The sequence below is a fragment of the Schistocerca piceifrons genome, chromosome 1 (genome assembly GCF_021461385.2).
Source record: "Schistocerca piceifrons isolate TAMUIC-IGC-003096 chromosome 1, iqSchPice1.1, whole genome shotgun sequence".
Lineage (NCBI taxonomy): Eukaryota > Metazoa > Arthropoda > Insecta > Orthoptera > Acrididae > Schistocerca > Schistocerca piceifrons.
This window is the reverse complement of record NC_060138.1, coordinates 198,258,414-198,267,034: the sequence shown is the minus strand read 5'-3', so window position 1 is coordinate 198,267,034 and position 8,621 is coordinate 198,258,414.

Sequence of the window (8,621 nt, the reverse complement as noted above, 5' to 3'; positions counted from 1 at the left end):
TTGTGCTATGGGAGACATTCTCCTTCGCTAGCTTGGGACCTGTGGTAGTAATCGGAGACACGCTGACAGCTGCGAACCAACTGCATCCCTTCATGTTTGATATCATCCTTCAGCAGCGTAATTGTCAGTGTCTCGAAGCCAGAACAGTGCTACAGTTTATTAGTTAATTATAGTGAACTCAGTTGATGTCTCAACAAAATCGCCTCATGTGAATCCTATGGAACCCATCTGTGTCACTATCAGGCGCCATCACCGTGTAAGCGAATCAGCGGCCCGATATCTACGAGAATTACTTGATTTATGATCTAATGCCACATACCTCCACAAACTCACCAAGAATCTGTCGGATCGCTGATACGAAGAATCACTGATTTATTTTGTTCCAAAGACGGACAAACAATCTAGTAAGCTGGTGGTCATATTGTTTTGGCTCGTAAGTGTAACGTCCTTTTATATTTAACAAGTGTTTCGTAAATTAAATGAAAAAGAATTAAAAACAAACAATCGTTCTACGCGCTATATGACTTTAAGAAACGGACGTCCTTGTCGTCACCTGGGATGTTCCTACCGCTCCAACTTCCGTACGGTTGCGTCTGTTATAGCACTGAGTAATGGTATATTGTAAACCAGAGATTTTCCCAATATGTAGGCCTACCACACACTTGGAGAGGCCTTATCAGCCGTGCAGTCCAGTCCCACGCAAAGAAAGTGTTATGATGACGACGAAAGAGTCGTCGCCAATGTTGACTGGTGGCCAATGGTAAATAGGAACATGTAAATCACAGCAGGTTTGTCAGTACGTCGGTAAGGTGCTGTCTGAATGGTCTGGATCTGCGATAAATAATTACAAGCCGTTGGTAAAAAAAATATGTACTATATTTAACTAGTTGTACAGGATTCTTCTTGGCTAGATAGATATAATTATAAACAGATAGCTGTTGAGACCTCACGTGGGCCATACGTTACTAAGCACCTTGTTAGAGGTTGCTTCCTATCAACTGAAGGCTATGGTACTTTAATACTTGATGCCCCGAGCAAGAGTGGACGAGAGCTCGCTAGAAACTTGACACAAGCCGCGGAGCCTAGGTAGTCACGACTCGCGGGTCCAACGATACCAACACGGACCGCGCTCGACAACTGCAACCCCTAACAGGTGTGGTACCGAACGTTGATACCACAGAAAGAGTGTTTCATCACATAATAATCATGTTTACAATCATGGATTAATACAATATACTTACCTGCGATTACAGTTTCAGTACTCACGTGGATATTGCTTACGTAATTCACAAGTCGATAAACTTAATTGGCGAATTCATACGCTAACATACACTTTCCAGATCTATCTGGATCAAATGACGTCTTGCCTAGGTACGAGAGCATCGGATGATGGGGCCGATCATTTTTAATATCAACCGATCAGTTAAACTAAGTGTTGTGACTTGGCAAGACAGCCAAGCCACTAGGAGGTAGCCGAAAGGCACGCGTTTAAGCTCACGCAGGCTGGCGTGAGGTCTGGAAAAGGTAAAGTAATTATACTAGCAAAAAAGGTACGTAGCTTCTGGAATACTTAACTTTAATCCATAATTGGTAAACATCGGTCTGACGGTACATGCATCACAAGATAAATAGCAAATGATAATGGCGCCTTGCTAGGTCGTAGCAAATGACGTAGCTGAAGGCTATGCTAACTATCGTCTCGGCAAATGAGAGCGTAATTTGTCAGTGAACCATCGCTAGCAAAGTCGGCTGTACAACTGGGACGAGTGCTAGGAAGTCTCTCTAGACCTGCCGTGTGGCGGCGCTCGGTCTGCAATCACTGATAGTGGCGACACGCGGGTCCGACGTATACTAGCGGACCGCGGCCGATTTAAAGGCTACCACCTAGCAAGTGTGGTGTCTGGCGGTGACACCAGACTAAGAAAGACACAAGATGGCAGAAATCAGAAGATTCGAAACCGTTGCGTTCAAATTTGAGCCACAAATAAGTCTTCGCAGAAGAGGTGTTTCTCACTCGTGTGTTTTTCCTGTCCCCACGGAAGCGGAAGGTGATTTCACCAGTGGGGGGGGGGGGGGGGGGGGGGAGGGGGGGGAGACGGGTTGGAAGTCCTAGTGAGTTAGAGTATATATTCTTGTGTGCAGTGTATATTAACCACCTATGTATAATTTGTGACTGTCTTCTTGATGTATCTTAAAGCACATTATAAATGAAAACATAATTACAAAATCTTACTACAGTATATACTTGTCCTTGTAACTTACGGAGTTTATTTGAACAAACGAGATGACTGAGACTGTTCTTAAAGATGCGAGAGTTTACCGCTTAATTTGTCAAGGGTGTTACAGTACTTGGACTTGATCTATCTTGCTGAAAATATTTCTGCATCGAAATAATGTAATGGAGGGCCATTTATTGAAATAAAAAACAGATTTGGAAGTGTCGGGATTTGCACATGATTTTTGTAATCAGTCAGCTTTAGGTTCATGTCACTAAATCTGCGTTCACATTCGTTTATAATTTCGACTGCTTTTACAAGTTCTTTATTTTCGTTATAGTTTCGAAAACATTTAATGACACACACGTGCTTTCACTTATTTTAAAATTCACCGTTTTACGTAAGCGTGGAATTGCCGTGTACCCATAAAACACAGGTTCAGTATTCGACTGAAGGTCATACCTCTGGATTTGATATGGCTGCATCAGAAAATAAATCGAAGTCGTAAAATTGGTTCTTTATATTTTATACCAAAGGGTTAAAATTTTTTTACAGAAATGTTTGAAATTTGTTATATTTATAGCAAGATGGGTCTTTAATTACGACTCATTTGATCAAGCGCTTTTTCTCCAACTCTTGTGGTATCATCCTAATTTTCCACAGAGCTTAATTTAATCATCGTTAACACTTGATTTAAGAATCATGAAAGACGGTGATATAAGTGGAAGAGACTGGAGAAACGGAATGAGATCTTAAATTGTAAGTCATTTTCACGGAAAGACGTAAACTCTCACCACAATTTATTGCTTTTGAACAGCAGATTAAAACTGAAGAAATTGCAAAAGTATTGGAAATTAAGGAGATGGGATCTGGATAAGTTGAAAGAATCAGCGGTTGTTGGTAATTTCAGAGGAGCATTAGGCAACGATTGCCCAGGACAGGGGAAAAGAATGCAGTAGAAGACGAATGGGAAACTTTTATACATGAAATAACATAGGCAGCATAGAATCAAACAGATAAAAAGACAAGGTCTATCCTTGGATATCACAGGACATATTGATCTTGAAACTTCCTGGCAGATTAAAACTGTGTGCTCGACCGAAACTCGAACTCGGGACCTTTGCCTTTCGCGGGCAAGTGCTCTGCCAACTGAGCTACCGAAGCACGACTCACGGCCGGTACTCACAGCTTTACTTCTGCCAGTATCTCGTCTCCTATCTTCCAAACTTTACAGAAGCTCTCCTGCGAACCTTGCAGAACTAGCACTCCTGAAAGAAAGGATACAGTAGGTAGAGCACTTGCCCGCGAAAGGCAAAGGTGCCGAGTTCGAGTCTCGGTCGGGCACACAGTTTTAATCTGCCAGGAAGTTTCATATCAGCGCATACTCCGCTGCAGAGTGACAATCTCATTCTGGCATATTGATCTTAATTGATGGAAGGATTTGGAAGGGTGTTGTATATCACTTCTGCCTATATACGAGTAAAGAAATATGGTGGCATGTACTGCTGCGAGTTTGTTGGACTGTAACTCACTCAAATGTACTGAAGATGGCTATTTATAGCTGAAATTTGTATGTACAAGAATAATAGAAAACCGCTAGGATTGAGACTGATCTCAGTGTTCCTATCCTTCCTTATAATAGTCTTCGGTCGCTGTGGACAACGGTTCCTTATGAAAATAGGTTAAAATGTTTTGGGTTTGCCGATGACATTGTAATTCTGTCAGAGACGGCAAAGGTCTTGAAAGGTAGCTTGAACGGAATGCAGAATGTCTTGAAAGGAGACTGTACTTGAATATCAACGAGGAGACCAAGGATAATGGTGTGTACTCCAATTAAGCTAGACAATAGCGTAGGAATTCGATTAGGAAACACTGAAAGTACCATAAGAATTTTACCATTTGACCAGTAAAACAACTGAAACAACTGATAATGCGCGCAGAAGAGAAGACATAAATCCAGACTGGTAATAGCAGGAAATGCGTTTCCGCAAAAGAGAACTTGGTAACATCGAATATAAATTTAAGTGTTAGGAAGTTTTTGCTGGAGTATTTGTCTGGATTGTAAACTTGTACGGAAGAGAAACATAGACTGTAAAAGATTCAGACAAGAAGAGAATAGAGGATTTTGAAATGTCATGCTGGGTAAGGATGATTGAGATTAGATGGATAGACTGTATATCTGATGAAAATATACTGGACCATGATGGTGCAAAATTTCATGACGCAACTTAGCAAAAGGAAGAGTTGATAGTCCTACGGCATGAAGAAATAATTAATACAGTTATAGAAGTAAGTGTACGAGGGGATGGGGGGGGGGGAGGGGGAGGCAAGGGTGAAGTTGTAGAAGGAGACCAAAACTTAAGCGAGGAACATAGGAATAAGCATCTCTCACCTAGGAACTAGGAACAGCGAGAAGAAGAGTAGACTTATTACAGCGCGCCTAAAGACATTTAAGCTATCTTCTACCCTTGCCCCATACTCGAACGGTACGGGAAGAAACCATAAGACGCTATTGCTATGGTGAGCACCCTCTGCCATGCACTTCATAGTGGTTTTCGGAGTATATATGTAGAAGTAGTTTTTGTGTCTGCCTGAACGGCAAAGGCACGTGACATTGGATTAAATTGTTTGTCAGAACCCAGACTTTAAGAGATTACGTGAAGAGCGCTATTATTTCACACGGCGGATTACGAAGCTATAGATACCTGAATCCCCGGTCGCTTAGCGTTTAAACAAGCGATCTCTCGATTACGTTCTCTCTTTCAAGGCAGATCGATTTATTATTCCAATTACACTTCACGTGATATGCGTGATTACGTACAGACGCGCAGCAAATAGTTTTGATAGAAATGCTCATTGATCTACAAACGTGCAAAAGTGTGGGGACACTAATTGTTATGAAAAAATACGTACGTTCGAAAAAAATCCGTTGAACACGAAAATCAAACGATAATTGTTTTATGTGCTGCTACTTTTTACTGATAACTGGAAGTAACAGCACGGAGGAGGATGGAGGATATTAGTGTTTAACGTCCCGTCGACAACGAGGTCATTAGAGACGGAGCGCAAGCTCAGGTGAGGGAAGGATGGGGAAGGAAATCGGTCGTGCCCTCTCAAAGGAACCATCCCGGCATTTGCCTGAAACGATTTAGGGAAATCACGGAAAACCTAAATCTGAATGGCCGGAGACGGGATTGAACCGTCGTCCTCCCGAATGCGAGTCCAGTGTGCTAACCACTGCGCCACCTCGCTCGGTAGTAACAGCACGAATCGTGACGGGAAAGCAACTTTCTTTATGAGAATTTGACAGGTTTGACACATTATGGGGTGTCTACACTTACTACCTATGAGCAAACCTGTCTGATAGTTAAACATTCGTATACACGACCCTAAAGAAGGTCTCACTCTCTTTGATGCCGTTGCCAACTTACTTCACTAAGTTTCACACTGGCGTACAACTGACATTTTTCAAATATGTTACAATACATATATGGAATGTCCATAAATGTCCTTAATCATTTCAAAGATTATAACTTGAAAACTGCAGTGCGCAACAGAATTAAAAGATCACTTTTTCTAAACCTGATAATTCCCACCCATTGCACCGCTTAAGTTTTAAATTTGGCTCAAATGTGCGTACAACCTTTTCTCTGTAATCGTACAAGGGCGTGACACCCTGTGACGTCGCCCAAGGGCTTGACGACGTTTCAAACAAGGTGTCGACACTTCCGAAAAAAAGGTCATAACTCAGTTCTCGTGGCGCGTAAGGTGCATCAGTGATGAAACACTAGCACCAAACTTCACCATTCTGCCTAATGCCGCTATGCATGTGTCACTGGCAAGTGTAATGGTACTTGAATTAATTAACCATTACGGCAGCTCACCTGAACCTCTCGATTCCAGTAATATTCTACTGTGTTTCTGTAAAGTAGTTAACATATTTCTGAGACAACATTCAGATTTGATTTCATTAATGTAGAGGTACTTTTGATACATCGATATGTTTATGTTGCAATGATATTATTCTTATGTGTATTCTTTCTTTTGTCACAATGATCTTTGACGTACTTGTAACTTTTTGGGCGCGTAAGCAATTAGTTGTTAGAGAGTCGGACCTTGAGAAAGTCAAGTCCTGGACGTTATGTTGGAAAGACGCATAACGCAGTCAGGTTATAAAATGTGAACTTTAACAGTGAGGAAGATGTTTTCAAGTATGTTTTGTATTGTGAAGTGATGTTTTGTGTGTTACGTGATATTGCAGCAAAAGCTATAAAAAAGAAGTGTAACTTAAATTCGGAGTGCTGATTATTTTTTACATCACCATTGTGCTAACTTTGAAAGGTTTAATCTTCAAGAATGGTTTGTGAAGCGCATCTGCAAAACTTTTGAATACAGCAGAATAAAAGCTAGGCCTCTTTGAATCCGAGCTTGGAATCATCACCACCTAGATTTTCGACGATTGAGCCGTTCACAAGGAGAGCAGCGTGGGAAACACGAAAAGATGAGTGCCTAGTTTATTTATTATGACATGAAATGACTTTATTAACTGTGCTCTAATGACACCTGCCACATAGTAACTTTGTTGTTGCCCGGAAATGCAGTATTTAGGAGCGTGAGCAACGCCACAAACATTATTAAATTTTTGACCTTTGTTGTGGTAGGGTTGTTTGAACAGGAAGGTCGTCGCAGCCCCTATTACTCAAATTTCGCTACTTTTGACTCCTCTGGGATGGAGGTCAGGACTGCCACACGCAGCTTTGAAATCGCGGGGTTTTCTTATAAGTGGCAGAGGAAAATGTTACAGACACACCGCCACTCACAATCGACACAAAAAGACCTCAGGGGCTGACAAAGGACGTCAATGAAACCACCTCTTTCCCATGGGCGTTGAGACGCACACATTTTGGCGTCGTAAACGACAGTTCGTAGTGTGGTGAGCGACAGGAAGACATTCTGGTCAACATTTGACACTACTGACATCGTCAGACATTGTGGGGCCGTGTTCCCGTTAAAGGTGATCTGACCCCTTTGGAGAGCAGCGCGACCGCAGTTTTTGCTCTCACAGGCTGGAACCAATAGGGATCGTTCAACACCATTCGACGAAAGTTAAAGGTGATCCGAAGCAGTAAAGGGCGCTTATCCTTTATCATTCCTCCTATATCGTGTCCTTCTGCGTTATTCTGTTGCCCATTGTATTAGAGATAGAACATCGTGGTTTGTTGTAAAAAAACGTTTAGCAGCTACCGAAGTACACTCATGCTCATTAATTAAGGATAATTGCAGAATGTGATACCACACAACGTGGCACTACAGAGAACTGGCGCTAATAGCATAGGCACATAGGGAACACACACGACACAGATCTGAAGTCCACGGTATTGGTGATAAGTTGAGAAAACAGTCCCGGAACACATGTGCTGCAAAACGCCACTGCTTTCCCCGCGCATGTACCCCGACATCAATATGGGATATGATCACCATGCACACGTACACAGGCGGCACAACGGGTTGGCATACTCTGGATCAGGTGGTCTAGCAGCTGCTGGGATATAGACTCCCATTCTTGCACCAGTGCCTGTCGGAGCTCCTGAAATGTCCTAGGGGTATGAAGACGTGTAGCGATACGTCGACCTAGAGCATCCCAGACGTGCTTGATGGGGTTTAGGTCTGGAGAACAGGCAGGCCATTCCATTCGCCTGATATCTTCTGTTTCAAGGTACTCCTCCACGATGGCAGCTCAGTGGGGCCGTGCATTATCATCCATCAGGAGGAAGGTGGGACCTACTGCACCCCTGAAAAGGCGGACATACTGGTACAAAATGACGTCCTGATACACCTGACCTGTTACAGTTCCTCTGTCAAAGACATGCAGCGGTGTACGTGCACCAATCATAATCCCACCCCACACCATCAAACCTCGACCTCCTTACAGGTCATTTTCAAGGAGATTAAGGGGTTGGTATCTGGTTCCTGGTTCACTCCAGATGAAAACCCGGCGGGAATCACTGTTCAGACTATACCTGGACTCGTCCGTGAGCATTACCTGACACCACTGTTTCAATGACCATGTACTGTGTTCTTGACACTGGGCTTTACGGTCTCTCCTGTGACCAGGGGTCAGTGGTATGCACCTTGCAAGTCTCTGGGCGAACAAACCGTGTCTGTTCAGTCGTCTGTAGACTGTGTGTCTGGAGACAACTGTTCCAGTGGCTGCAGTAAGGTCCCGAGCAAGGCTACCTGCAGTACTCCGTTGCCGTCTGCGGGCACTGATGGTGAGATATCGGTCTTCTTGTGGTGTTGTACACTGTGGACCTCCCGTACTGTGGCGCCTGGACGCATTTCCTGTCTGCTGGAATCGTTGCCATAATCTTGAGATCACACTTTGTGGCACGCGATGGGCCCTTG